We start from the raw sequence: 27,029 nt of genomic DNA on the forward strand, positions 1-27,029 counted from the left end.
CAATCTATGAAAAAACATGGAAAACTCCAAAGTTCTTTTTTTTTTAAAGTCAGCATTATGTCAGCACAGAGGCTTTATTAGAATAATCCCTTGGCGATGTCTCAGGCTGAAGGAAGGAGACCAAGTCTGTTCCCACGTTCCCCAGGGCTGCTGTGACCCAGGAGAGCGAATTATCTCGGGCGAGGCAGCTGCTTTGGCAGACGGCAATGTCTAGAGCCGGTCATGGTTGTGTCCAGGAGCAGCCAACACTTCCGGCGGCTGGAGGAGGGGGTGCGTCTCCCCTTCCAGAATCAAAAACATTTATGACTTGGTTTGCGTAAGTTTAGGTGAGGCCGACCCTTCGAAGCGAGACAGGAAGTCTGAGACGGAAAGATTCAACCGTGTAAAAATGTAAAATCCTTGATGGCAAAATAAAAATGTATCAGAGTCAAAAGACAAACAACAGATGACGAGAAAACATCCGCGGCCCGTGTAAACGGACATGGTTTCGTTTCTCAAATGTGCGAAGGTCTCCGGCAACCCGAAAAGATCAGGGACAAATGGGCCAACCTCAAACGTGGAAACACAGCGTGAATATGAAAAGACGCTCGCTCTCTCTGACAGAGAGAATAACGCAAATCGAAACCAAAACGAAACACCAAAGCTCAAGCGCTCGATCACGTCTGCTCCTGACGTGCAAAGCTGGAGGCTCCGTACGACTCTGGGGACGCGGGAGGGAGGCCCTGCGCGGCTCTGGGGACATGGGAACTGACCCTCCAGAAGAAAGCAGGCAGCACCTGAGAAACGCCAAGACCGGGCACGGTTCTCACCGGGCTCCGCCGCTTGTCCGAAGCTGTGGTTGTAGAGAAAACCCCTCTTTGTAAAGACAAGTGTACCTAAATGTTTACTGCGACGTTTGTACCTGCCCCTAACAGAAGCAGCCAGGACGTGCATAAGCCGGAAGGGCTGACCACGTTTTCGTGTCTCCTTGTGATGGAAAAGCGCACACCTTTGAACAGGAGTCGGGTCTCTGGGTCTTGACTCGAAGGGTTATCTGTCACAGAATTAAATTAAAAAAAGCAATTTGCAGTGTGATATGTGTAGTGTTGCCACCTTTTGATACATTAAAAGTCCTGCAATTTGTTTGCTACACGTGACAGCCAGAGGGAGCAGCCATGGGCCAACCTGCTCTCACCTCAGGGAGCACAGACAGCTGGCTGTCCGGGTCCAGGTTTGCGTGTCTGACTTTGGCCCCCCAGGTGTCTAATGCTCTTAAGATTTGAAAGAAAGTTCTGGAAGTTCAGGGCAGTCACCCTGGCATTTACCAAGTGGCCACTCAGGGCTTACGCCCAGTGCAGCTCCCACCGATGTCCCCAGGACAGAGCCAGGATGCTGCACCTGGACAGGAGAGAGTGCTGGGTGTGAAGCGAAGTCTGGAGCCAAGACCCCAGGCCCCGTGGCCACCTGGCCGGGACCCCTCCCCCGCCGAGCCCCCACCTCTTCTGCATCAGCAACTGGGTCATATCTGCCCCACCAGCCAGGTGTGAGGGGGGACAGGGCTGTTCCAAGGACCACAGGAGACAGAAGGGTCCCTCCGGCCCCCTCCGAGACCCAGTCCTGGGCATCCGCTCTGTTACAAGCACCGGGCCTGCCCTCCAGGGGCCCCAGGCCTGCAGGGTGGAGGTGCCCGGAAGCGTGAGGCTGGCATGCCAGGATGGAGGAAGCTGTTGGCCTGTCGGGTCCGGCCGGAGCTGGGGGAGCTGCGTGGGGCGGGTGGTGGGAGGGTCAAGAAACACGTAAGGGCCAAGGCCACCGGCCGTTCAGAGTGGGAGGCTTGTCATTAGAGGGCTCCGGAGCGATCGCCCCCTCCAGACACCCCCACCCCCTGCCCGGGGCCACGGCAGGGCAGCCAGGCTGGGCGGAGGGCAGGAGAGCAGGGAGGTGTGCCTGGGAGGGCACGGGGCAGAGCCGCGGCGCATGGGGCGGAGGGTGCTCAGCCCGTCAAGCGAGCAAACCTGGCGGAGGCCGGCGCCGAAGGCGGAGGTCGGCGGAAACGCCGACAGCAAGCGGGCACAGCGCATCGTCCGGTTCCGCGCCATTCTGTCAGCTCCTAAGGAGGACAGATGTGAGAAGGGGTCATCAGGACGGCTGCCTTCCTTCCGAGGACTGCCGAGGGCACTGGGCTCAGCGCCGACCCCGCCCGCACTCCACCCCAGCGCTGTGTGACAGGCCCCCCACCCGGGAGCGGGAAATGAGTGTGTCACTCCGGACAGGCGGGCCGCCGAGAGGGCGGGTCGATGGACGGTCGGCTGGAGGATGGAGGATGGGCGTGAAAAGTGACCCGCAGACCCTTGGAGCCACACTCTGGCCCCGGCGAGCTGCCACCTGATGACATCCCAGCCTCAGCGCCGCAGGCTCAGAACGCACGTGTATGGGTCAGCGAGAGCGGACCCAACAGCCCCACCGGGCCAGCTTTGGATGGCTGACCCCAGAGCCAGAATGTCAGCGGACGGACTCGCCCTGAGAGCTGGAGCAGCAGGCGCCCCGTGCAGAGGCGCCGGCTCCGCGCCCGAGTCCCACGCGGGAGGCGCCATCAGAAGGCGTCTGGGAGACGCAGGACGGGAGCGGGACCCCGGGCGAGACGGGACCGAGCTGTCGGGGTGCGGCCTCGTCGGTAGCTGGGAGTCTCGCGCTGCGCCTGATTTACGAATGAAACCCTCCCACGGGCGTGTGTGTAGAGGGACCACACGGCGCACGCGGGGTCCGGTGCTGTCCCTGCTCTCAGGCATCCACCGGGGCCCTGAGCCCGTCCCCATGGATGGGGGCGGGGCTGCCGTGGACTCCCTCAGCGTACTCACGCCTGGATTTCTGGGGAGCTCTCCCGCCATGCCATGGGTTTGTAAGTTTCTGTGCTTTGTGTATTTTTCATTGCATTTCAGCTTGCGACTCACGTGTTCTTCCCGCGTCGTCGCGTCTGCCCGTTCGAGGTTACCCCCTCTTTGTCCCTTTTGACTATTTCGCCTTGAATCTTATTTCGTATGACGTCAATATTGCTAGGATGACTTACTTCGTGTTGGCTTCTCGATCGTGTTTTTCAGCTTTTTAGTTTTTGACTTCGTAGGTTTCTTCGAGCGTGACCTAGTGGTGTCACAGGGCCCCGACCTCTGGCAGGCGGAAGAGAGCGTCTTGGCCTAAGTTAAGTCGCAGATCCCGAGGCCTGAGGTGGAAGGACAGACACCCAGGCTGCTTTCCCATGAGACCAAGCAGAGGGACTCCGGAGCTGACCTCAGAACTGTCCCCGCCCCCTGCCAGCTCCCGCACGACCCCGACCCCTGACGCCAGTGTCTGGTGATTCTGCCCCACAGCATCTCCGTGACCTACGAGCCACTGGGAGTCACGTCTGTAGGACGGAAGCCCCCATCCCCGACCGGCAAGCCTCGGAAGAACCTCGCTCCCCGGCAAAGCTCCGCTCGTGCGTCCCCCTCGGCCAGCGTGCGGGCAGCCGGACTCGAGCGTCGGCGTCCGGCCACGCTCCCAGCCCATCGGCGTCCGGCCACGCTCCCAGCCCGTCGACGGAGACGTTTCTGGTCTGTGGACCTCCCGCTGCCCTGTTTCTCCCAAGTTTGCCCTTGGACTTGCGTCAGGCCCCATCCGCTGGCTCCGATAATTCCACTTCTCCTGTCCAGGGAGCTTGGCGTCCATGCTGGGGGCTTTCCTGGGAAGTCGGGGTGCCTGGCTGTGCGCCCCCTCCCTTGCGGGAGCCTCATCTGGGCCTGCCGAGTCCAGTCTGAGTCCAGCCCATGCATCGGGGATCGCCCCGCCTTCGCCCCTCACCTCGCCGTCCCTGGTGATTGTCCGAGCACCCTCTCGCCCTGCCCGGTGGCCGCGAACGCCCCGCCTGCCCCACCGGAGCGGAGCCCAGACCCTCTCCGCACCGCAGCGGCCTTGCACGAGCCCCCTTACCGTGTTTCCCAGTGTCTGGTCAACTTTTCCCTTTGCAAGGAGAAAGCCAAAGCTCGGACACCTTCACCCTGTCCCCAGGAAGAGCTAGGAGGGCGGGCGGTGCGGGCCGGGTGCCGTGGCGTGCGCCGGGCACGGGGCCTCCACGCTGCCTCCCAGGGTCACCGGACGTGGGACGTGCCCCATGTCTCTGAACTAAGACCCCACGGTCATTGGTCCTGCTGGGCCAGTGACTGGGGTGCCAGTCACTGTCTGGGAGAAGCTCGGCCAAGGCATCATGATCCTAAAGTAAGAGCTGAAGGGAACGGCTTATGAGGTGCGTGTGTGGAGCCTGGTGGGGGGTCAGGCCGGGCGCCCACTGAGGGAGCCACGCCTGCTCTGGGAGGGGTCTGCACCACCAAGCCCTCCTCCCCATGCCCGTAGCCGGGGTACCCCGCACCCCCGGACGGCCCCGCCTCCACCCAGGGGTCAGACGACCCCACTCACTGTTCCGAGGACTCTGCAGAATCCCGCAGAAGGAACAGGGACCCGGTCCCCATGGTGGGTGTCGGCCCTGGGAGCAGCCAAGATGCTAGCGTGGGACACGGGCCTGGGGAGCTTCGGCCCTGACTCTGCTCGGCCTTTTTAAAAGGAAACATTTACATCCCAGGAAACCAAGGGAAGAACTGGAAGTCGAAAGCCGCCACGCCTGCGTTCCAGAAGCCAGTTGCCAGGCCTCCAATCTGTGCGCACGGGCAAAGAACCGGCTCCGGAAAAGTGCAAGTCGCTACGCGGCTGCACGCGCACGAGCCGCTAATTGCTTTTTGCAAACAATATTTATGCAAATGGCCCGCGCTCTGCGAAGCTGCCCAGGCTCCGCATTCACGTCACACTTGTCACCATCCTCCTCTCCTCTCCAGAACAGAACTGCGGCCACCTGCGGGAGCCCCCACCACACACCCCTGCCTGCCCCCCACACCCCTCACCCTTTCCCGCTCCCCGGGAAGACAGCCAGGTGTCCTGAGTCCTGCCTTCTGCACGTGCAGGTCCTGCTGCAAAGCTCCCCCGTCCCCACTGGGGTGCAAACCACTCGCCCCGCGGGCAGAGCAGAGCCGGCAGGCAGGGTGGGGACTTGGGGACGCGTTCTGTGGGCAGGTCACGATTCTCGTCACAGGCCGAGGCCTTCTGACGGCCACTGAGAGAAGGAAGGGCCCACGAGCCGGGAGAAGAGTCGACGGAGAGAATAATTGTAGACGCTGCATTCAGCTGGTTTCTCAAACTAGTCAAAAGATGTGAATTACTCACGATCAAAAAAAAGAAAAAAGAAAAGAATGTCGCCTGAAACCTCCCGAAGCGACATCCGGGCACCGAGCGAGTGGCGACGGCCGAGGCCCACGCCGGCCCCGGAAGCCACCGGGACCCGCACGGAACAGAAAAGCAAACAGAAACACGCGGCCATCGCCCGCACACCCCGGAGACGGGGCGCCCCAGCTCCAGACGGAGCCGGCGGAGAAAGAGAAGACAGAGGGCGTCTGACGGGCGGGTTCCCCGCACAGCCGCCGGGAGCCATCAGGAAGGACAGACGAGCGTCAGGGCAGCACCAACCTGCAGGGCGCGAGGACAGGACGGCCGCCCTAGCGTGAGCACGCGGCACAAGTGTCCCCTTCCGCCGTCACCACCCACAGAGAGGCGGGGTCTCGGAGAGGCCGGAGGAGTCAGGGCGGAAACTCCAGGTCCTGGCAGGAATTTGGAGGAGACACGCCCTCCCTCTCCTGCCCCCCAAAACTAAATCTGCTGAAGAAGCTAGAGTTTGCCACACAGACAGAGGCGGGTGACGCGGGCATCTCCTAAACCACTTCAAGTTCGGCAGAGGGACAGAAAGGAGCTGTTCATCCAAAGTGGCTGCAAAAATCAGACACACCTCGGCTGACAAAAAGCCCCTTCCCACAAGGAAAAAAAAGCATGAAAACTCTGAGACGACGCGGCGGGCCGAATTAACGCACGCGCAAAGCGTGCGGGGCATGAAGACCCGCCCCGGGCCAGAAACGCAGAAGCTAAGAACGCAGAGGACAAAACGGGGCGGAGGGAAAAGCTCGAAATCAGAGAAACAGCGGGAGGAACAGTCCTCGGAGGGGCGAAGACGCGTCCCAGCCGCCCGAGGAAGAAGGCGCGCGGAAGGGGCGGCCGGACGGAGCCCGGAGGGCGCAGCGGCCACGACAACGTGGCGGGGAGGGGAAGAAGGGGAGGACTGAGCCGCGACAAAGGACTTTTTCATGCACAAAGACGCGGCTCCCAGCAGACAGCAAAGGAATGCGACAAATGACACAGCAGCCGCTTCATGAAGCAAAAACTCGAAATCGCGAGTTGCAGAGCCCGCGACCCCGGGAGACCCCGGGAGACCCCGCCGCAGCCCCTCAGGACAAGGCGGAGCGGGCGACGGGCGGAAGGGACGTGTGTCAGCGCAGGTCGCCCAGGGCACAGGCAGGGCGTGAACTCGGCACGCAGGAGGTTTATGGGGGGGCGCCTGTGAAAGCTAAAGGGGGGCCCAGCATCAGGCGGGAGACAGCAGATACAGTCTCCACCGCCCGCGGGGAGTCCCACAGCAAAGCCTGCACACCGGCGGGGTCCCACGGGGGCAAAACCGGCCCCTCCCGACCCCCCGCCTGGGCCTGCCATTGTCGTGGACGCCCGGGCGGCCTTGGCTCCCTGGGGTGCTGCAGGGGAGGCCGTCAGCCAGCGGCTCTCCTCACGGCCGAGGCTCCGGTTCCCTCCGGAAGGGGGACCTGGGTGACACACCTCCACGCTGCCACAGAGGGACACCTGACCCACGGGCAGAGTTCGTGGACGTGTTTTCCATTTGCACACGCGCACGCACACACACGCGCACACGCGCACAGCTCTAAGCCTGGGGAACACCAAATGCACCTTCTCGAGTCATCACGGCACAGTCACAGAAATGTACCCCACACCAGCTCCCAGAAAGCAGGAGCGTCGCAGCCAACTCTCTCTAATCACAATACCACAAAAAGGTTTTTTTTTCTGAAGGCCATTCCGTCAAGAAGTTTTTAAAAACCTAATAAACAATTCTTGGGTGAGAGTGGAACTATAAACTGAGATTACTCACTTTCTTCTAAAAATGATGGAAATGGAAATACTATATACCAGGCTCTATGGGATATGTTTAAATCAGTGATCAAAGGAAAATTCATAACTCTGAATACTTTCACCAATCAGCAGAAAAGAATGAGGAATGAAATTCCCAGCTCAAATAACTAGAAAAAGAACCACAGAATAAACCAAAAGGCCACTCGGGGAACGAAATAATAAAGATAAAAGTAGAAATTAATGAGGTAGAGAATAGAAAAACCCTTGACCTAGTTAATAAATCAAAACACTGAATTTTTTAATTAACCAAATAGGCAAACTACTCACGAACCCGATCATAAAAAAAAGAGAGAGAGAGAAAAAGCTCAAATAACACAAAATAAGAAATGACAAGAAGAAAATAATTATTGGAGCATAAGAAATGCTTCAAATCATGGGACTAGTTTATCGAAATCTCCGCAAATAAGATTTAAAACCTTGATGCTATGTGCTAAATTGTGTCCCCAGTCCAAAAAAAAAAGGTTTGCGGACGCCCCAGACTCCAGGGCCTCCGATTGCCAGCTTCTTTGACAGTTTCTGCCGATGTGGTCAGTTAAGGTGAGGGCACCTCGACTCGCCGTGAAGCATGGGGCGGAGCAGGGTGGCCCTGCCCCAGGGTGACTGTGTCTGTACTAGAGGAGGGGGCCGTGAACCCCAGCGCGCACGCGCAGGGCAGAGCTGTGGGGGACGGAGGCGCAGACAGGTGCGATGCACCAGCTGTGCCGAAGACCTCGGTGGGGCCTTAAGCACCGAGGCCGGCACGAAGGCCCGGGCGGGGCCGGTCGCTCTGGAGGCCGCTGTCCTCGTGAGCAGGTGGCCGTCCTCTCGCCGTGGCCGCGAGGGGCCCTCTCCCCTCCTGCGTGCGCCCACGCGTCTGGGCGCCTCTCCTCCGCTGACGCGCGCCCGGTCACGTCCCCCCGGCACCCGACCCCACGGGCTCGTTTTAATTTAATCGCCCCCCAAAGGTCTCATCTTCGACTACGGCCTCGGTCTGAGGTCTGGGGACTGGGGCTCCACCGTACGAATTTAAGGAGGCCCGATCCAGCCCGTGACGGCGGATAACCCGCCACCGCCCTACAGGTGAACCGACGGCGAGAGGAGGCGACGTCGTCACGCGTCCGAGGGACACGTCTGCCCTTAGCGGTTCACGCCCCGCCAAATCGCCCACCAACACACGCAGACCGCAAAGTCCGGGTCGCGCTCCCCCAAAGGAGCCGCTAAGGGGGACCCCCTCCGAGAGGGGGAAAACTCGAAACCAGAGAAAGGAGGAAGATGCAGGGAACGATGGCGAGAAAAGCATAAAACGTAAACAAATCGAAATGCGGCCGTTATCGAGTATTGATAATGATCGAGTATTGATTGACGGAACGAAGATGGTTCCGAAGGACGCGTGCGACGGGACTGGACTCGGCCCCCGTCCCGTTCCGCAGGAGATTTCGCCCGATTTTAGACCGTGTTGCGCCAAGGGCACGTGTTCCTACCTCCCGACAACTACGAAGGAACAGCAAGGGGCTCTCCCCGGACCCCGCGACATCCACGCCCCCACAGAGAAGGAAAAGCAGCAGAGAACAAGCCACCCACCCGACCGGAAGCAGGAAGGGAGGGAGGGAGAAGCAAGGGAAGGAATCACAGGAGAGGAGATCACCAAACAGAATTGTAGCGATAAATCGGAATATGTCGATCCATATAAATGAACTGACGGGGAGACCTGACAGAATCCAGTCCAGCTGGAGTCTCTCCCGAAGCTAACGGCAAAGAAAGCGTCCGTGTCAAAAAGGAAGAAAATATAAATTTAGCCAACGCTACTTGGTTTTTTTAACGTTTACAAAGCTTCATGAATATCGCACAAAACGGATTTCAAGGAAAAGGCATCAGTAAGGATTAAAAGAATCACAGCAGAATGGTGAACACAGCCTCAAATATATATAGATAGATAAATGAAACATTTACAGCAGGACAATGAAAAGTTGACAATCAGAGTGGGAGATTTCAGGATAACTCCGTGACCAAAAATCATAAAAATCGATCGGGAAGAAGGGGCGCACGCAGCCAGCAGCGTGCTCGCACGAGTCCGGCTAGGGCGGACTTTAAGGGCAAAGTGTAACCTAGAACCACAAACGCTGGAATGGACGAATGACTCCAACCCACGCGTGAGGGGCCCCCCGCGAGAACTGGAACAACAGTAATAGAATAAACGTCAAGAAGGAAAGGGAAGGGGACCACGAAGGTGTGAGCAGCCATCAAGGAGACAGAGCAACGAATCGACAGAGAGAAACCACGAGCCCCAAACCAAGCTTTGCAAAGCCAGGAAACCAGCCCGGCCCAGGGTCCGGCTTCGCACACGCTCCAGTCACGAGTCGCTGCTCCGATCCGAGCTTTTCCACATTCCCCTTATGACCTCTTCTTGGAGGAGGAATTATTTAGATGCGATTTTCATTTCAAAACTGTGGGCTTTGATAATAACTTTCATTCCTGATTTCTGCGGTGACTACGGTTTGATCTGAGAACACGGCCCCCTGGGACCTATATTTCGGTATTTTCAGATCGCGCCGTTTCGGGCGAATGTTCCACAAGCATCAACACCGGGCGCGTGACCCTCGAGTGCAGCCGCCCACCTGCGCCCCAGCAGCTAAACCCCCAGGTGACATCTCCCGCAGCCTTCCCCGCTCCCACAGCTGCTCACCTGTTACCTGTGACTATCCGGCCCTTGGAATGTGACCGACGGATCTGAGCAGCTAGATTTTAAATTTTACTTGATATTAATTAATTCAAATTTAAATAACTACTTGCAGCCAGCAGCTCTGGTGTCGGCGGCACGGGTGTAAAGGTCGGGTTGTCTAACCTGTGGCCTGGGGACGCTCGCCCCCCGCGCGGAAGACAGTCAGGTCACCGCATGGGTTTCCGCCTCACGTCACAGGCACGTTAAACCCCAGGTGGGTTACAGAGCAGAATGTGAGGAGCAACACTGTAAACGTTCAGACGGGAGTGTGGCGAGAATGCACTGGCAAACGGACACATTGGCAAGTTTGTCCAGCTCGGCTGGGACGCCTCCGACTGTCCAAAGCCCACCACACAGAGCGAGAAGCAGACACAGTCCCGCGTGAACGGCTGCCGTGAGCACCTCCAGTGACGCGTCGGAATCCGGGACACACAAGGGACTCCTGGAAAAAGCCGTGTAAACAGAAAAAGGCACGCAAGCCGGTGGGAAAGGGAGCCGAGGGTGCGGGCAAGGGGGCGCCGGCATCTGTCGCCGTTTATTCCCACGAGTGGCCCCTGCCTGGGCAGGGGACACAGCCTTCCCCCGAGCCCCAGCCTTGGCCGGCACCCCATCAGTGGGCACCTGTCACCAGTCACCAAGCACCCAAGTCGTCTGTCTGGTTCTCGACGAATCAGCCCAATCTGTCTCCCCTCCCGCAGCCTGGTTAGAGGCGCTGGGGAGACACGCTGATTAAACGCCTGTGACGGAGAACAAGTCCAGTGCAAGATCACAGACCGGGCTTTGCAGACCCGCTGTCCCCCGGCCTGGCCACCCCTGGCCAGAGGTCCCCACAGCAGGCTGGAAGGTGCAGACCATGAGCAGGGCCGGCTCTGAGCCCCGCCAGGGAGGCCCGGGGCCCTGTGCATCCAGGGCCACCCCGAGGTGCGCAGCCAGGCACTGCAGGCAGGCGGGAACCCCTCCACCTCCGCCCCGTGTCCCAGCTCCCATGTCAGCTGACCCTCTGAGCGGCTGACGGGCCTCTGTGAGGGGACTGAGCCTGACGCCATGATGACAGGAAAATCTGCACGCAGTATCCAGCAGCCACGGAAAGTTCAGCCCCTTCGCGTTCTAAAAACTCTCCGAAGGCTTCAAATACAAGAGAACATCCCTAACATGACAAAACCCATCTCCCCAAAACCCTGGGGAACTATCAGACTTAAGAGAGAAATCTGAGACACGACCTCTCCAGGATCAGGAGTAAGTCAAGCACGTCCCTTGTCACCTTGTCACCGCTGCGTCACGTAATCCCGAAAGATGCAGGACAAAGGAATGAGGGAAGAGGTGTGAGGCTTGAGAAGAAGAGCGAAAACTGTGACGACTTGCAGAGAACGTGACCGCCGCCTACGTGGAACGTGTGACCGAATCAACCGGCTACTAGAACTAATAAGATTTATGAGATAAACCTGCAGGGATCAATAACCCGACTCCGTGCCAGCGATAATCACCCAGAAAATACGTCCCCGAGAGCCCCCGAGGCCGCCAGCAGCCAGGAATTGTCGCCAGAGAGCAGACTGGCCTTGCTCGGTGAGCATTCGGAATCCGTGCAGGACGTGGATGAGTGGCGGAGAGCAGAGTACCACGGCCACATGTGGGTGACTTGGGACAGCGCCAGCAACAGATGTGCTCAACCTGGTTTCTAGATTAGTGTCACTCAAGCCACGGTTCCGGCTGGCCTTCTTCAGGAAGCTCGCCAGCCCGGGCGGGGTCTTGCTGCTGTCAGTCTGGGAGTGGGGGTGACGGGGAGAGGGCAGAGAAAGGGTCCCCCCACCCCCAGAAGAGAGACACACCAGAGAGCCATGGTTGCTACACATGAAATAAGCCAATCAAGGAGCAAGCCTGGCCCTGGGCATGGGGACACGCAGGACTCGAGGCGGAGGTGGCCGGCAGATGGTGGGCACGGAGCTGGGGGGCACGACACGACTCGGGGAGAGACAAGGCTGGAGCCCCACGTTACACGGCGTAAAACCCTGGCTCCACAGGGACTGGAGACGAAAACCTCAAAGGACGCGGGTGAGAAGCCGCGGAGCGGGCTGCGTGGGGGGCGATGCCAACAGGCCACGCCCCCGGGAGACCCAAGTCCACGGGTCACCCCAGACAGGCCCGTGAGAACCCCAGAGCCGCCACGCCCGCCCCCTTGCGGCGAGACTGGGAAGTGCAACATGAAGGGCCACCAAGGATCTGGGGGAAAAGAGACTTTCTCGTGCATTGCTGGGGCGCGTCACTTGGCATCACCATTTTAGAGAGTGAGCTCGCGTGGCCCCAGAGACGCTCAGCCCTGCAGAGGGCAGATGGCAGGGTCCTCGTCCCCAGACTGATAAAAGGAGGGGCCTGCGGACCCAGCCACAGTAGGCAGAGGCTGGGGCCCGCCCTGAGGAGCTGCACAGGTGGCGTCTGTAAGTGAACACACGCAAAGCCCCGTCACCTCCGTGGGAGGATCGGCAGAGCGGGGCCGCGAAGGGGACGGCAGGGGGAACGCTGTGTGGACCGGCACTGGGGACCTCCAGTTACCACCCCCTACACCGACACCCACAAACCCACAAAAGAGAGATATGGACGAGAGGAGGGCAGCTGGGGGACAGCCTGGGGACCGCTGCTTCTGTCCCCTGGCGTCTGCGGTGAGCCGCCAGCCTGGGCCTGACGGGGAATGGGGCAGCCTGCTTGACCCTCCCCCACCCCTCTGCCAGTCAAATCTTACTACGGTGTGCATGACTGATAGATTTCATAGGCATTGACTTTGCCTCCAGACGCGAGAGACACGTGACACCTGCGAAAACCATGGGGACTCTGCAGGTGTCATGACGGGTCAGCAGGGGCCACACTGGGGGATGGGCCTGGAGAACAGGCGCAGGCAGCACAGGGCCCTCCCTGGAGACGCCACCTTCCCCGCCGCCACCGCCACCGACAGCCCCGGCTTCAAACAGGTCTTTGAGGGGGAGGAGAGGCAATCTCCGTCCCATAAATGTTTAATTGGGAATTAATATTTATGAGGCTCCTGAAGGAGGCCGCGGGTTTGATAAATATTAACGAGGAAGCAGCTCCCCACCCCGAGCCGGCTGATACTTCTGCGTGTGCAGCGTCCATCATTTTACGCCAGTTCCGGGGACGGGGTGGGACCTGCCCCCAACTCCCGGGGCTGGGGGGCGGGAGAGGGCCGTGGTCCCGGGGTGAGGATTCCACAACGTGGACTGTATCTCCGCGCTGGCCTGAGCTCTGGCCAAGCGGCTGCCCAGCGGCCGGCCCCTCGGAAGCAGGACGCCGCCCGCAACCCACGGAACCCACATCCCTGCTGCCCCGCAGCTCCACGCGGCTGCCGCCCGAGATGCCGCCTCCCCCAGGAAGCCCTCCCGGCCGCCCCCCTCCAGCCAGCTGCACTCCTCTTTATTCACGAGCCGGGGGACCCGACCCGGCCCGGCGTGGGTGGGCCGCTCCAGGTCCCAGCCGGTCGGGGCGCCCCGGGAGGACCCAGGTGTCGGAACCGAAGCCCCGCCGGGAGGGAGGGGTGCGGGCCGCTCCGGCCAGGCGGCCGTCGTCGGTGGGGCTCGGGCGCCCTCGCGTGGCCAGTGCCGGCGCGACCTGCAGCGAGGACCGTTGGCGATTGGGAGGCGCGGCCTGGGAGGCGGAGGCTGACGCGCGCACCCGCCGAGGCCGACCCCGCGACCCGGCCCGGACCGCAGGACCTGAGACAGTGGCCCTGCGTGGCCGTCCCTCCCCGACCCTAGTTAGGGACCCCATTCCAGCTGCGGGCGGACTGTGCTCCAGGAATGAGGGATAGAAACTCGGCCTCGCGCGCCCGCTGAGGTAGCCTCGAACCTCCCCCACCCCCCGCAGCCTCGCAGCCACCTGACACCCAGACAAGCCCCTGGGGTCGCTGCCTGGGGTCGCTTCCGTCACAGGATGCCAGCGCCCCTAGCGAGTGTCACCGAGGGAGGGGCCCCCGCCCGCGTACAGATGGGTCTGTGGATGTCCGCAGGGCGCAGGACAGAGCCCCCGACACCCTTCCTGCCCTGGCTGACGGGGTCACTGGACTCCGCTGTGCACCCATCCTGCCGTCTGCCCCCACTGGCCCCTCCGCCAATGCCCGGGAGGAGGGGCCGGGGGAAACGGCCCCTGCAGAAGTTTCTGAGCTGGGGGCGCACAGCCCTCCTTCCCCGGGGGCGGGGCTGGAGGCGCTGAGAGAGGCCTGCGCCCCGGGGCGACAGTACCGCAGCCAGGCTCCGGCCCCGCAGCTCCGCTCACTCCAGGGCTCCCCGCAACCCAGCCGCCTCCCTGGCCCGCGCCATCGCCCTCTCTCCCCTGGGTGTGCCACACCTGCTCCCGCCCCTCTGCTACAGGGGCCAGAGGGATCGTCTGAAATACCCACATGACCTGGCACCACTCTGCTTACGAAAACCCGTCTGTGCCTCTGAGGAAGAACGAAGCCCAGCCTGCGCCCCACCCGCACCCCGCAGCTCCTCACAGCGAGGTTCCCCTGGCCTCCCGCCCCTGCACGCCCTGCCCTGCGGGGGACAGGCTTCTCTGCCCCTCGGCTGAGGGGCACTTGCTGCGATCTCAGGGCTGAGCCGCTTCCTCCAGGAGCGCTTTCGAGGTCCCCGGCGAGCCCAGGACCCTCTGTCCTCTCCGCCGTGTCCCTTAGCTGAGTCTAGTGAGACCTGGACACTTGGGCTGCAGAGAACAGGAGAAAAGGCCGTGGGCCACCGAGTGACCGTCGCGCTCCAAGCCTGGAGCCACGCACAGGCGTGCGAGGTCGCACCTCAGGTCCCCAGACCCCCGTACTGTACAAACAGTGGCCAGTGCCAGCACAGCCGGCGCACACTGAGCGCCGGCCACGCTCCGGCCCGCCGCCGCGGAAGGGCCGCCCGCGGGGCGGAAGTGGCCGAGAACCGGGCGCGACATCCGGGAGGCGCGGTTGCTACGTCTGCCCAGGCCACGAAGCGCGAGGGCGGAGACCGAGGCCAGAAGCGGCGCCACCATTCGTGACGGCCGTTAGTTCTTTTTTCTGTCGCCCAGTTCCCACCCTAGAGCCTGACAGAACCAACAACTCACCCTCCCAGCCTCGCCCGAAATGAAGATTTCCACACGAAGTGCAGGAGTTCTCCTCTCTCACGAAAGAAAAAAGGCTTGTGTGAAAACTCGCACCACGCTGACCTCCCTACGGCCTGCCTTTAAACGGGGTTGGGGAACCCGAGGGCTGGAGCTCTGGCAGCCGACTTGTGATCAAGAGGCAACAAGCCCGTACACTGAGAACGGCAGAGCAGAAAGAGGGTGCGAACGCCTCGGTCCCGGCAGAGGTTGCTGAGCCATCGAACCCCCCCAACCTGCCCCGGGACCACCATCCTTCCGCTTCTCGATGAACAAGTGGGAAGCGCCCACCGGGGAAGACGGCGGGTGTCCGTGTGGCCTAAACCACTCGCGCCTGAGGCCGGTTACTTGTAGCTGAACAGAGCTTTCTAGAAAGAGTAAGAGAAGAAAAAGCAGCAGAAGGTCCGGACACTGTAGAGCACGTGCCCTAGAAGGACACAAGCGGTGGGACCAGAAGAAGAAACGGGGCAAATGTTTTTAAAGACAATTCTCTCGCAAGGCGAGTCCAGAGACGCGATGTGCAGCGTGCTGACTACGCTTCATGACCCGTGCGGAATTCTGGACGTGGGCCGAGGCACGGTCCAGGTGCTCGTCCCCTGGGAGGGGACGGACACGCTAGCCAGCTTAGCCGCAGCGACCATTCCGCTCGGCATCTGTACACCTTACGGATATGCAATTTTTATTTTAAAAGATGACATTTTAAATCAAAAAACAAATTTTTTAACTTAAAAATAATGAAAAATGTCCTGATCTGAACAAAGACTCGTGGTCTTGCTTGGCCAACTGAATGCCTGGTCATAAAGGACAGCCAAACAGCAGCAGGAATACATTTTCGAAGGATGGCGAGGACACATAGCGACACCTGCAGGTGAAGTCCGAGCTCGAGGGTTGAAACAGAAAAGGTACCAGAGCAAATAGACAGATCGGTTACAGAGCACTGCACCCCCGGTGAGCATGGGGTGCCTCAGGGGACACCCGAACGCTAACGGGCAGGGAAGCCGCACAGGGTCCTGGGACTCTCACCTGGGCCCTGGTTCAAATGAGGGGGCAAACAATATCGTCAGGTGTGCGAAGACTGATAAGCTAAACTCCTATCCCACCTCCAGGAAAAAAAAAAAAAACATTCCAGCAAAATAAAAAAGTAAATTCGAGAGAGAAAAAATAAAAACCAAGAAATTAGAATGAGCGACGAGACCACGGAGCACAGTCGCTGTTCACAGTCGTGGACGATGCGGTCGGAAAGTTTGACGGGGTCATTAAGAGAGGGTTTCTGAACCCGCAGCTCTCTCGGGCAGAAAGCATTGGCAGCGGCCGGAAACCGCAATTCTGGAAGAAGTCGACGAACTAAAGAGAAGCGGGTGAAAACCTGGAGGATTAAATGGACGCGGTGGGTCCTCTCCGTGAAGGGCGCTGGGGCGACATGCGACACACGGCCACGGGCGGCGCAGAGGGAAACAGGCTTCGGCGGCTTTCTGTTTTTAATTTAAGGCGGACCTCTCACGAAACGCAAAAAAAAAATGTAAAAGTTTCGAACCACCAGGGTCAAAAAAAGAAGTCAAGCACGGAAAGACGGGGGGCGACGAGGGAGGGGTGAGGCGAGCGCGGAGGCGAGCGCGGGCCCCCCGGGCGCGCGGCCAGGGGGCCGCCTCGGCGCCTTCGCCCTCGGGAAGGCCCCTCCCCTCTCGGAGAACGACCTTCACCTGCAGGGTGGTTGTGAGGATCAGGACGCACCCGAGTCCCCTGAGGAGAAGGCGCGGTGCCCAACGATCAGAACGGGGCCGAGCACAAAGGCGCGAGCTCTGCCCGGCAAGCGGCGAGGCTCTCGAGGCGGGATCTTATTTTTTTGTTTTAATCCACCTGTGTTGTTTACAGGAGACGCACCCAAAACACGATGACGCGGGTGGAATATATCAGGACGAACAAAGATGTACCAGGTGAGTTTCTATAAAAGACGGCAGAGCTTACGGCAACGAATGTCCCACAAAGGCGACTTTAAGGCGCATGTGTTAAGAGTGACGAAGAGGCCATTCTATTCAGAGAAAGGGGGAAAGCACCCGTTGGCGGCCTCCGAGGAGAGGGCGGGCCCTCTGTGACCCACGTGTCGAAGCGGCGGTGACTTGCACACGCATGAACGCTGCACACGCACCCATGGGGCCACCTGCAGAGAGTCCAACGCTCATCCATTCCCCCGAGCGGACGGGGGAGGAGAGCGGCCCGGCGTCTCAGGCACAAAGAGAAGCCGAGCGCCCCGCGTACAGGGAGCAGGGTCTCCAGCGCACAGAACTGACGACCACAGGGTGTGCGTGTGTGTGCGCACGCCTGAACGGGTCGACTGTGAGGAGCCGGCCATGCAGTTATGGAGGCTGACGAGTCCCCGGCTGGCAGTGAGCAAGCCTCAGACCCCGAGTGCTAAAGCCGTCAGAGGCCGAGAGCCAGCAGAGCCGACAGGTCCGGGCCAAGCCTGAGTCCAAAGGCGGGAGCAGACTGTGTCTCTGAGCCCAGCCGGCCAGGCACTGGGCGTGCTCCCTCTCATGGGGCCTACGACTGATGGACGAGGCCCACCGCAGTGTGTGTGGGCAAGGAGCAGTCTGCTTGACTGTCGACCTCATGCAGAAACACCCTCACAGGCACCGCCGGAACACTGTTTGGCCGCATATCTGGGCATCCATGGCCTGGTCAAGTTCACTATAAAATTAGCCATCGCAGGTCGACAGCCTGCTATCCACCGCGGGACACGACTTGGGGTCAGCACGGTAGGTCCTGGGTTCCTGGTGTGTGTCTCATCCCTGTGCCTGTGACTCTCCGAATGACGAGGAAGCAGACAGCCGTGGCCGATCATGCCCCTGTCACAACGTCCGGACTGCCGATGGCACACGCTGCCCCATCTGTGAGGTTCCCAGACCCAGCCCGCAGCAGCCCTCCCAGGGACACCCCCACGGCCACCCGCGAAGGCTCAGTGGGGTCATAGGCAACCTGGACTTGGCAACAGCGAGCACCGGAGTCACCACATGGGAAGTCCCAGCCCCCATGGGATTTGGGAACTAAGCCCGAGGAGAAATGCTGACTATTCCTCAGACAGGAGCCTTCCTCTCTGCAGCCAGGTAGCTCCCAGGCAGGGCCAGAGGGCAGGGGGCTCAGAGCGCGAGGACCCCGGCCCCACCAGGCTCCTCTGCGCGTTCCTGCTTCCTGCTCTTCAAGTTTATTTTTGCTGGTCTAAGAGGCTGGGATGGTCGGCTTTGTTTTCTAAAATCCTTAAGGAGCAAAATCCCACGCAGTCTTATAGGAAATTAAATTTAGAAATGAGTCGCCAGGCTTGGCGGGCCCACGGCGGAGCCCCCAACAGGGCCAGACTGACACGTGCACTGAGATCACCTCACAGTTATTAACCTTTCGCTTCGGAACATATGGCGAAAAGCTGCTAGAAACCCAGCGAGCATTCTCGAAAGGAAGCCGCAGTGGGAAGCCGATGAGAGCAGGTGCAAAGGGAGAGAGAATATTACGGAACGATCGACCAACAAGAGCTCCGCTACTCGGGGCTTCCCATTCAAAAGAGGAGGAAAGTGCGTTTCGCTCTCACAAAAACAAACAAACAAACAAACGAGCAGAAATAGCACGGAGCGGGGGACCCCAGCAGGTCCCTGAAGGGGACCGACCGCGTGGTAGCCTGTCCTGAACACGCGTGTAATCCGGGACCCACAGTGGAGAGGGCGTGTAAAGTCCTCAGCTCCAGAGTTCTAGGCTTGGCCGAGCCACGCGCACCCGACCCGCTGTGCCACCTACGGGCTGGATGGCTCTTCTTCCCGATCTGCCAGAGGGCCGCACCGTCACCTGCACGTCTCGGTGTTCGGAAGACCGAACACAAGGAAGCCCTTCACGGACACAGCACACGGACGGCGCTCGGTAAACGCCAGCTGCCGTCGCTAGGGTCAAGGGGCCGCACGCAGTGTCTGAGTTAAAGAACAGCCCTACGGTCCATGCAGCCAAAGCAGCTCTCCGAGGACCAGGGATAGCCCTCGGTGCCTCCGGGAGGGGCTGGGAGGGGTGAGCGGTGCTTTCCTTGAAGAAGCTGGAAGTAGAAAGCAAACATGGCCCTTCCCACTCTGTCCCCCGCCCCTCTGAGTGACACGTGAGTGGCACACTTGTTACACTACCGTCTGGGCTTTTATAAGGAACGTGTGTCACCTCTAAACTGTAAAAACGCAGGCCGGGGCCAGGCGGCAGGGAGAGAGGAGACGAGGCGTCTGAAAGTAAAAACAGAAGCAAAGGGAAGGGCCCGCAGAAATGGCCCACTCGGCCGCTTCAGGCTGCTGTCCCCACCCCCATTCTGCCCTAACCTCTTCAGCTAACATGTTTTCCACAGCCACACCCCGCAGCTCCAGCCCCTCCCCCATCTCCATGGCTGCAGGAATGTCAAGACTGTGGACCCGTGTGCTGCGTTACAGCGAGAGAGAGCTCAGCCTTTGGATAAGGAACCCCCTGAGGGGGCGCAGACTTCAGTGAGTGCTGCTCCCTGCCTGGCAGCCTAGGAGGCCTGTCCCTTTGTTCAAGAATCCGATAAAGGTGCTGATAACACCAAGGGTCTGGAAATCCCTCCCCCGCAGCCCCCCACCCGAAGCTGCCCCTCCCCACTCTGAGTAAGGAGGGACGTGTAAAACCTCAGACGAAGGGATCACGGGCCCCTTGCGTGGACACTGCGAAGGGACATACGCTGTAAGAAATCTGACCGAGGGGAGCTCGTGCTTTGGGTCTGTGGCATGCCCCACGCTCTCCGCCGGCATTAAATTCTCCTTCCTCCAACAAAGTTGTCTGAGCGGCTGAATCCCTCCATTGGGTGTCATTTCCTGCAACAGCAGGACCACGCCCGTGTCCACTGCCCTGGACTCTCCGGACACTTCCTCGCTGTCTATCAGGGAAAACCCTAAACACACAGCAAAGTCGAGAGAACTTCACGGGGCCTGTGTGCCAGCCACTAGCGTCCCCGGGGTCCGTCGCCCTCCCTGTCCGCCCTCCACCCCTCCATCCTGCAGCCGCCTCACTTCAAATAAGTCGCAGGCACTGGTCCGCACCCCTCCAGCTTTTCAGCAGACAGGTCATTACCTAGAGTCCAAGTTCGTTGACGAGTCTCTGGTTTCTTTTGGGAAACACGCACATCTAGTGCATCGAATGAGGATCACGCGGCCGTGGACGGGGCGAAGCTGATGCACGCTGCGTGCGCAAACCTCGAAACCTTGACGGTGAGCAAAAGACGCCAGTCACGGAAGACGACCTACTATGCTTCGGCTCATAGGACACGTCCAGAATAGAGGACGATACAGGGACAGAAAGGAGATGAGCGGTGGCCAGGGGCTGAGGACACGCTGGGTGGGGAGGTGGCGGGTTGTCTGAGCGTGCCTCTGAACAAGTTCTAACCATCGCACGCACCTGCGAAAGCCACGCCCCAAGATTCAGGATCCCCTCGCCGTCACTCCGGAACGTCCCTGTCCCCACCCTCACTCCCAGGGCGACCCCTGACAGAATTTCAGCCGCCGCAGGTCGGTTTTGCCTTTTCTAGAACTCTACATAAAAGGAATCCTGTAGCGCGACCTTTGTGTGTAAACTTCTTTCACGAGGCGCGATGGTTCAGAGCTTCGCCCACGTGGTTGCTGCGTCATCCTGAACATAACAGGCGAAGTGAGAGGCGGCCTGCGGCATCGGCGTCGGTGCGAGAGCAGTAAGAACAGCTATTCTGGAAGCACCGAGTCAGGCAGGAGCCCAGACAGCCTCCCACGGGGAGACGAGGCAGTGGCGTTTCTGAGAAGCACTGGGCACGATTCCATCCCCTGAAGGAAGGCCCCGCTTTGCTACAGATGACAACACAGTGATGTTTACGCAAAAGAATGTTTTCCATTTTCAACCGGGAGCCATTACATCTGCTTTCTTGTTATCTCTGCAAACAGTTGTTTGAGACACAAAATTGCCCTGGGCCTGTCCAAAGGTCCCTTTGCCCCTGTTTCAACATCCCAAAGGTCTGAGGCACAAGACCTGCAAGGCATTTCCTCTGGGGTGGCCGCTCCCACTTCGTTTTAAAGGGGCCCCGCTTATATGAGTCGTACACATACGTCAGTAGTTAATGTCAACATTTTTAAAATCTGGTTTGGATCGATTTTAAATATCTCCGACAAGATCTAGAAATATGGTGATTTCATACTCACCGTCATCAACTTTAAAAAGACGATTCTGTAACAGGCATAAAATTTTCCCTTTACCTTTATTTTTATCCCACTTTGCCCACAGAATTTCATCCTGATGTTATACACGTTGCACTTAAAAGGCTTTCGCTGACAACCCACCATACTCTCAAGCAATTAAAATCCGGGCGTAGGCTAAAATGTCACTCTTCATTCCTTACTTCAGATTATCTTCTAATTTTTATGCTGGATTCAGTTATTTTCACAATTATTAGCTCACAATTAATCAAAACCAGAGATTTGGAAATAAATAATTTCTAGTATACATTTTGACAGCAAGTTGTTAGGAAAAGGACATTTTCATTGGAAATGCATCGCTCCATGAAACCCCCCGGGGCGTTTTTCCATTGAGTTCCTATATCCACGGATAAATGCGACTTATTGTTGAAAAGACAGTGATCAGCATGCAACTTACTCCTACTTTTCAGGTCTTGAAGATGTTAGCGCTAAGGAACTTTGTTCACCTAAGGAAGTACGTGGGGACAAAAGTTTTGTTACAGCAATTCCAAAAACCACACAGATATAGTATCAAAAATGACTGTCGTGGTCAGCTGGCTTGCACGTGGACAAAGCCAGCCGCTTTGCTCCAGGTGGGAAGGCGGGCAGGTCATGCCGCCCCTCCCTCACGGGCGCCTGTGGAAGTCGAGGTGCCGGACTTCGCTCCCCCCAAACTGCGTGTGCCCGCCCAGCCCTGGGACGTCTTCCAGGGCGCCCCGAGTTTGAAGACACCTCCGCCACCTCCCGCCCTGATTAGAGATCACCCGTCAGCGAAGACAAAGGAGGAGGATGCTACCTCTCGCCACCAGAGGGCGCGCCTCGCCCCCAAAAGGACGGGGCCGGGGGTGGGGGAGCTGCCTGCACCTGCCCCGGGCGGACGCGGGGTGGCGGAGTGGGCTAGGAACCCGAAACCTGGGTCCGGGCTCAGCTCCAGCAGGATCTCCCAGCCCGCGCCCCATCCCCGTCTCCTGACTGAGGGGCATATCTGGGGGCACTGGCCAGCTCCCTCCTCTCAGTGACCTCTACCCTAGGGCCGAGCCGTTGGGTCTCAGAGGACTGAGGAGGGACATCGAGAAGCCTCTAAGCTCTGGCCCGGTGCGGGGGGTCCCCAGAGCTCGGCAGACCCCCACCCCGACAATGGCAGGGGCAGGCCTGGCTAGAGGTCCTGGATGTGGCCAGTGGGCCCGCCCTGACCTCACTTCAGCCCCTGAGCTTGTCTGTGCAAAGTGGGCCCTGAGTCCCTTCCCCGTGGGGTTGGGGAACCAGCAAAGAAGCGTTTCTACCAGGACTGGCTTTTTACAAAGGGCCTGTGTGGGAATCAGAACCGACCTGGGCTCTGGGAGGCCTCCTGGCGCTGTAGGAGTGGGAGGGGACTGGCGTTAGCGTGCTGCTGGGGACCCACCTGGGAGGGGGTGACAGGAGCAGCGGGCAGGGAGGATGAGCTCCCCATCCCGGCGGGGAAGCTGCACCGTAACCCCATTTTGCTCCTGGGAGGGGCTGCCCCAGCCCCCAGAGGGCGATCTGGCCCAAAGAAGAGGCTTCCTTGCCCCAAAGCGCCCCCCGCCCCAGTGGCTCTAAGATCCGGACACCCCAGCGCCCTTCAGGACGGGCGCCAAGCACTGCCCCTCGCGGACACCTCCCTCCGGCTCCGGAATGCAGGGGCGGGGCCGGGACTTCGGCCAGGGCCAGTGACTGGATTTGCGCTGTGTTGTGTTGCGCTGCGTCGTGCCGCTAGGTTGTGCTGCGCTGCGCTGCGTTGCGCGTCGTGTCGTGATACGGGAACCCGAGCAGGCGTCTCTGAGCGTCCGCAGGCTCGCAGAGCTCCAGCACCTCTGTGGGGAGCGCCGTCTGCCCGCCTGCGCCCACGGCTCCGCCCGCAGGGCTGGGCATTTTCCAGGATTTCCCTTAGACGTTTTAAGGCCTCGGAGTCCCAGGGCCCTCTACGGAGAAACTCCCAATCGGGCGACTGGATCTTGCCTTGCAGACGGGAGACCCTAACAATCCAGGCTCGGGAGCAGGGACGGGGGCCCGCGGCCTTGGATTGGGGCTCACCGCTGGCAGGGCCTTCCAGGCTGGAGGCTTCACCGGAAAGACTCCGGACAAGGGGAGGGTGACCTGGGGCGACACAGACAGGCTCAGTTCCGGGCCAGCTGCAACCACAGAGCCATCTCAGGGGACAGTGCAGGTGGCCCAATCCCCAGAGGCTCATGTCCTTCTCATCCCCACCCCCAGCTCAGGGTCCCGCTGACTGTGCTGATTTGTCGTGGAAATGAAGGCACAGACCTTGAAAGGACGTGAAGGGGAGAGGCCGCTGCCATGCGCCCCCGCGTGAAGAGGCGGGGGCAGCACACGGGGTGTGTCCCCGCACGTGGGCATGGCCAACCAGGGGTCGCCCCTGCCTCCCTCGGCGGTGGGACAGCCCCTCAAGGACGATTGTCTTTTATTTTCCCAGCTGAGAACCTTGGAGAGAGGGAGCTTATGCAGGTGTGCGCTGGATGCTCCTGGCCAGCCAGCGTGAGCCTCACCAGAAGACAGGAGTGCGAAAATTAATAGAGAAACCCCCATTACATCGGAGTGGGGGGTCTGTAGGGGGAGCTCTCCCGCCCCACCCCTCATGTCAATCATCCCAACCGGGAAGAGGCTGCCCCGCATCCCCAGCAGGAAGGGGTTTTCTGTTCCGCTACTCCAACAGGAGGAAGACGACCAGTCACGGAAGAGGAGCTTCTCTCCGGCAACCGCTCGGCCAATGAGAGACGGTTACAGCTCAGCCAATGAGAAGCCACGACACTTCCAACTCCGTTTTCCTCCAATGGACTCTTTGTTTGCAACAGCGCGTGGGCACGCCCCCTTTTCTCTGAAAAAGAAGGCTCTGCTCCCTGGTCCCCTGGATTTGCCAGAGGTTTGCCCTTGGCCCATATGTCCCAAATTACAGTTCTTCGTTGTGCCCAAATAAACCCATTTTGCTGGAGAAAAATCAAGCTTCCTATTTGTTTAAGGTCAACAGGAGAAAATGAGGGCGGGATCCCCGGTGGCCTGGCGCTTGGAAGGGAGCCGACGACGGTGGAGGGACAGGAGGCCCTCGGGACCGGGAGAGCAGCTTGGCAGACGGGTGACCCGGGACCCCACTGGGGCAGCTATGAGTCACAGGGAGGCTGCTGAGCCCCGAGTGGGGGAAGGCTGGGCTGAGGAGTGGAAGGTTCCGGTCGAGGGGGGAGCGAGGATTGGGAGTAAGCTCGTCTGGCCAGGCAGAGCGGGAGTCTCCACCCTCCTCTGCGGAACCCAGCGCCACAGGATGAAGGCGACACACCCCCTTCCAGACGCAAGGCTGCGGGCTGGCCGGCTGAGGGGATGTCCAGCAACCAAGACTCAAGGCCAGGAGGCCAACTGGGGCCCAGGGTCCCAAAGCGCTCCCCGGCGTGACAGCATGCCTGGGCCTGGGCTTGGGCTCTCTGTGATGCAGCGCCGGTGGCTCCTGTGGCTTCCTGGCCATCCAGAGCCACAGGAGGCACCAGCTGGCTGGTTGGATCTGGAATCATCCATTTGTCCAAGGTCCCAGCTCCCCCCTGCAGAAAGCAGGTGTCAGGGCCACAATCTGAAAACCACAGATGCCCGCGCCTCCGCGTGGGTCAGCATTTCTCAGCCTGCAAAACGACACTTCTCTACCAACACGCTAAAAGACTCCGTCTGTGGGGGGGATGCCCCACCCCACCCCCCGGGGAAACTCAGTGTGCCTCCTTTCTTGAGTTCACCTTGACAAGGGGAGAATTCTGAGATGTCCTAAATTAAATGACAGCCGGCAGAGGATGACAAGACTAGCAGAGAGAGATAAGTTAATCAGTCAACCGCAGGCGGAAACCAACAGACCGATACCATTGCTGAACGTATGTTGAAACTTCGGGCTAAGTTCCAGGTGGCTCTTTGCATAATTATCCAGAGAGCGAGGCTGACCACCAGCCGCCACCTCCGCGTCCGCCCGCGGGCTCCTTCCAGTCTCTTGCCCACAACGAGTCCGAAAAGGCAAACACCTCTGCCTGGAACTCCGCACCTGTCCTGGAACTGTCCCCGCCCCACCTGCTCCCACCCTGGACCTACAGCCAGCGTAAGTGCTTTCGAAACCTCCTGCACCTTTGTCCCCCTGACCGTTCACGTGGACAGGCCCATCAGCTCCAGCGCGATGGCATGTTTGTCACCGCTTGCCCTGCTGCTGGCGGTGTGGACCGGTGCCCTGGGCCTGGTCCTCTTTCCGGCTAACGTATGTTCAAGGCTCTCTTTTAGAAGAGCTGTGGGTTGCGAAAGTTTATAGTGACGACCTCAGACCTCAGTATCCATGGCCTGTAAGTGTGTCTTCACAGCGTCCCACACCCTGTCATGCATCTGCCTGGTCCTTCGTCGGAGCTGAGTAAGCTCTTCAGCACGAGCTGGGGGGTGGGGCGGGGTAAAGCTTATTGAGTGTAATCGATAAACAAAACTCTGTGCCTATTTAATGTATACAATTCGATGCGTTTGGAACAAGTGCTCATTTTTGCATTTGCGTGGCAGTTGTAACTTTACTCCTTTTTGAAAATTATCGTTTACCATGTGTCACGTAATGACTCACTTTATTTGCCATCGCACACAAAACATCCTCGGAACGATGCCGGTGACCTTTCGAAACTCTCCAGACAATCTGATTTTCTTCCGCTGAGAGACGACTTGGGCATTTTCCCTGGCTGATCACAAGATTTTTTTTTTCTTTAATATACAATAATTTTACAAAACTGTGTTTCAAGGTTGGTCATTCTAGGTCAATTTCCCTGAGTATGGGATGTGTCCTTTCAATACATAAGTTTCAAATCTTTTCATGCCAGGTAAGTTGTCTCGGGTTTTAACTTTTAGTATCTGCTCTGTTCCAATGCTTGTTTGTTTTTTCCGGGAACTCACATTATACATGTGTTGGCTCCTTTCTTTTTTATACACCTTGACTGAGATGTAATGCACATATCATAAAATTCATATGAAGAAATTTCCACTGTATCTTCTTTGTCTGTTTTTTATATTTGCCATTTCTGTCTAATCCCATCTTCGTTGATTTCTCTCTCTCTCAAAAATGCTTCCTCTTGTGTTTCTGCGCTGTCGAGTTCCCTCTGGTCTAATCCCAATTTCATTTTCATTTTATTTCTAACTCTCTAAATTCTATCGCCTTTTTTCTGCATGTTTCTAATTCTGACTTTGAAGTGTTGCGTTGTGTTTCTGTCTGCGTGACAGCCACCCTCTCCAAGATGGCTCATTCATCCTAGGCTCCCAGCGATCCTGCTCATGGGTCGTCCCCACCCACTTCAAAATCAGGGTGACGGGTGTGACTAGCAGCATTTGGGGACGTGACAGTGTTGACTGCTGGGGCTGGGTTATGAAGGGTCCTGGCGCCTCCCCGATTTCTTGGGCACTCACCCCGAGGAAAGCCGGCGGGCAAGTCTGAGGACACCCAAGCAGCATGGCACAGACGCCCCCACAGGGAGGACCCAGCCTGCCGCCTGTGAGTCCACCGCCTGGAAGGAAATCCGTGAGCCCCAGTGAAGTCTGCGGATGATGCCAGTGGGAGCAGACGTCTGACCCCGGGAGCCAGCGCCAGCCAAGCCTCCGAAGGAGCCACTCTCAAACGCCAGCCCCTGGACGGGATGGTGGCTGCTTTAAACCATTAGACGCGGAGGCTGTCCTGCAGCACGGGTGACTGGTACAGCAGATTTGTGGGCGTCTCTTCTAGCATGCTGCCCTTGTCTGCAGGGTGTCACGCTCCCCCTGGTCCACTTCCTCCCTAGGGCGTCTGCACCAAAGCGGACCACAGCGCCCAGCTGGGGCTCACTCTTCCATGCAACAGGACTCCCCGGGCTCTGAACACAGGTGCGGTGTAGATGCTCTCCGGTTCCCAG

The 27,029-nt window shown here is 59.1% G+C and overlaps 2 long non-coding RNA genes across 2 annotated transcripts in view; one reads left to right on the plus strand and one right to left on the minus strand.

The window, feature by feature from the left end:
- Positions 1-21,129: 21,129 nt before the first annotated feature.
- On the minus strand, positions 21,130-25,005 carry LOC120613952 (uncharacterized). Its single transcript, XR_005655806.1, has 2 exons — positions 24,873-25,005; positions 21,130-24,764 (listed from the first exon to the last, which is right to left on the minus strand). It is a non-coding gene; the product is annotated as an uncharacterized LOC120613952 (long non-coding RNA).
- Positions 22,900-27,029, plus strand: part of LOC120613951 (uncharacterized) — a 5,227-nt gene continuing 1,097 nt past the window's right edge. Inside the window, exons 1-2 of the long non-coding RNA XR_005655805.1 lie at positions 22,900-23,477; positions 23,576-27,000. This is a non-coding gene — a long non-coding RNA (uncharacterized LOC120613951). The remainder of the gene's footprint in view (positions 23,478-23,575; positions 27,001-27,029) is intronic.

This window comes from Pteropus medius, unplaced genomic scaffold (genome assembly GCF_902729225.1).
Source record: "Pteropus medius unplaced genomic scaffold, Ma_sr-lr_union100, whole genome shotgun sequence".
Taxonomy (NCBI): domain Eukaryota; kingdom Metazoa; phylum Chordata; class Mammalia; order Chiroptera; family Pteropodidae; genus Pteropus; species Pteropus medius.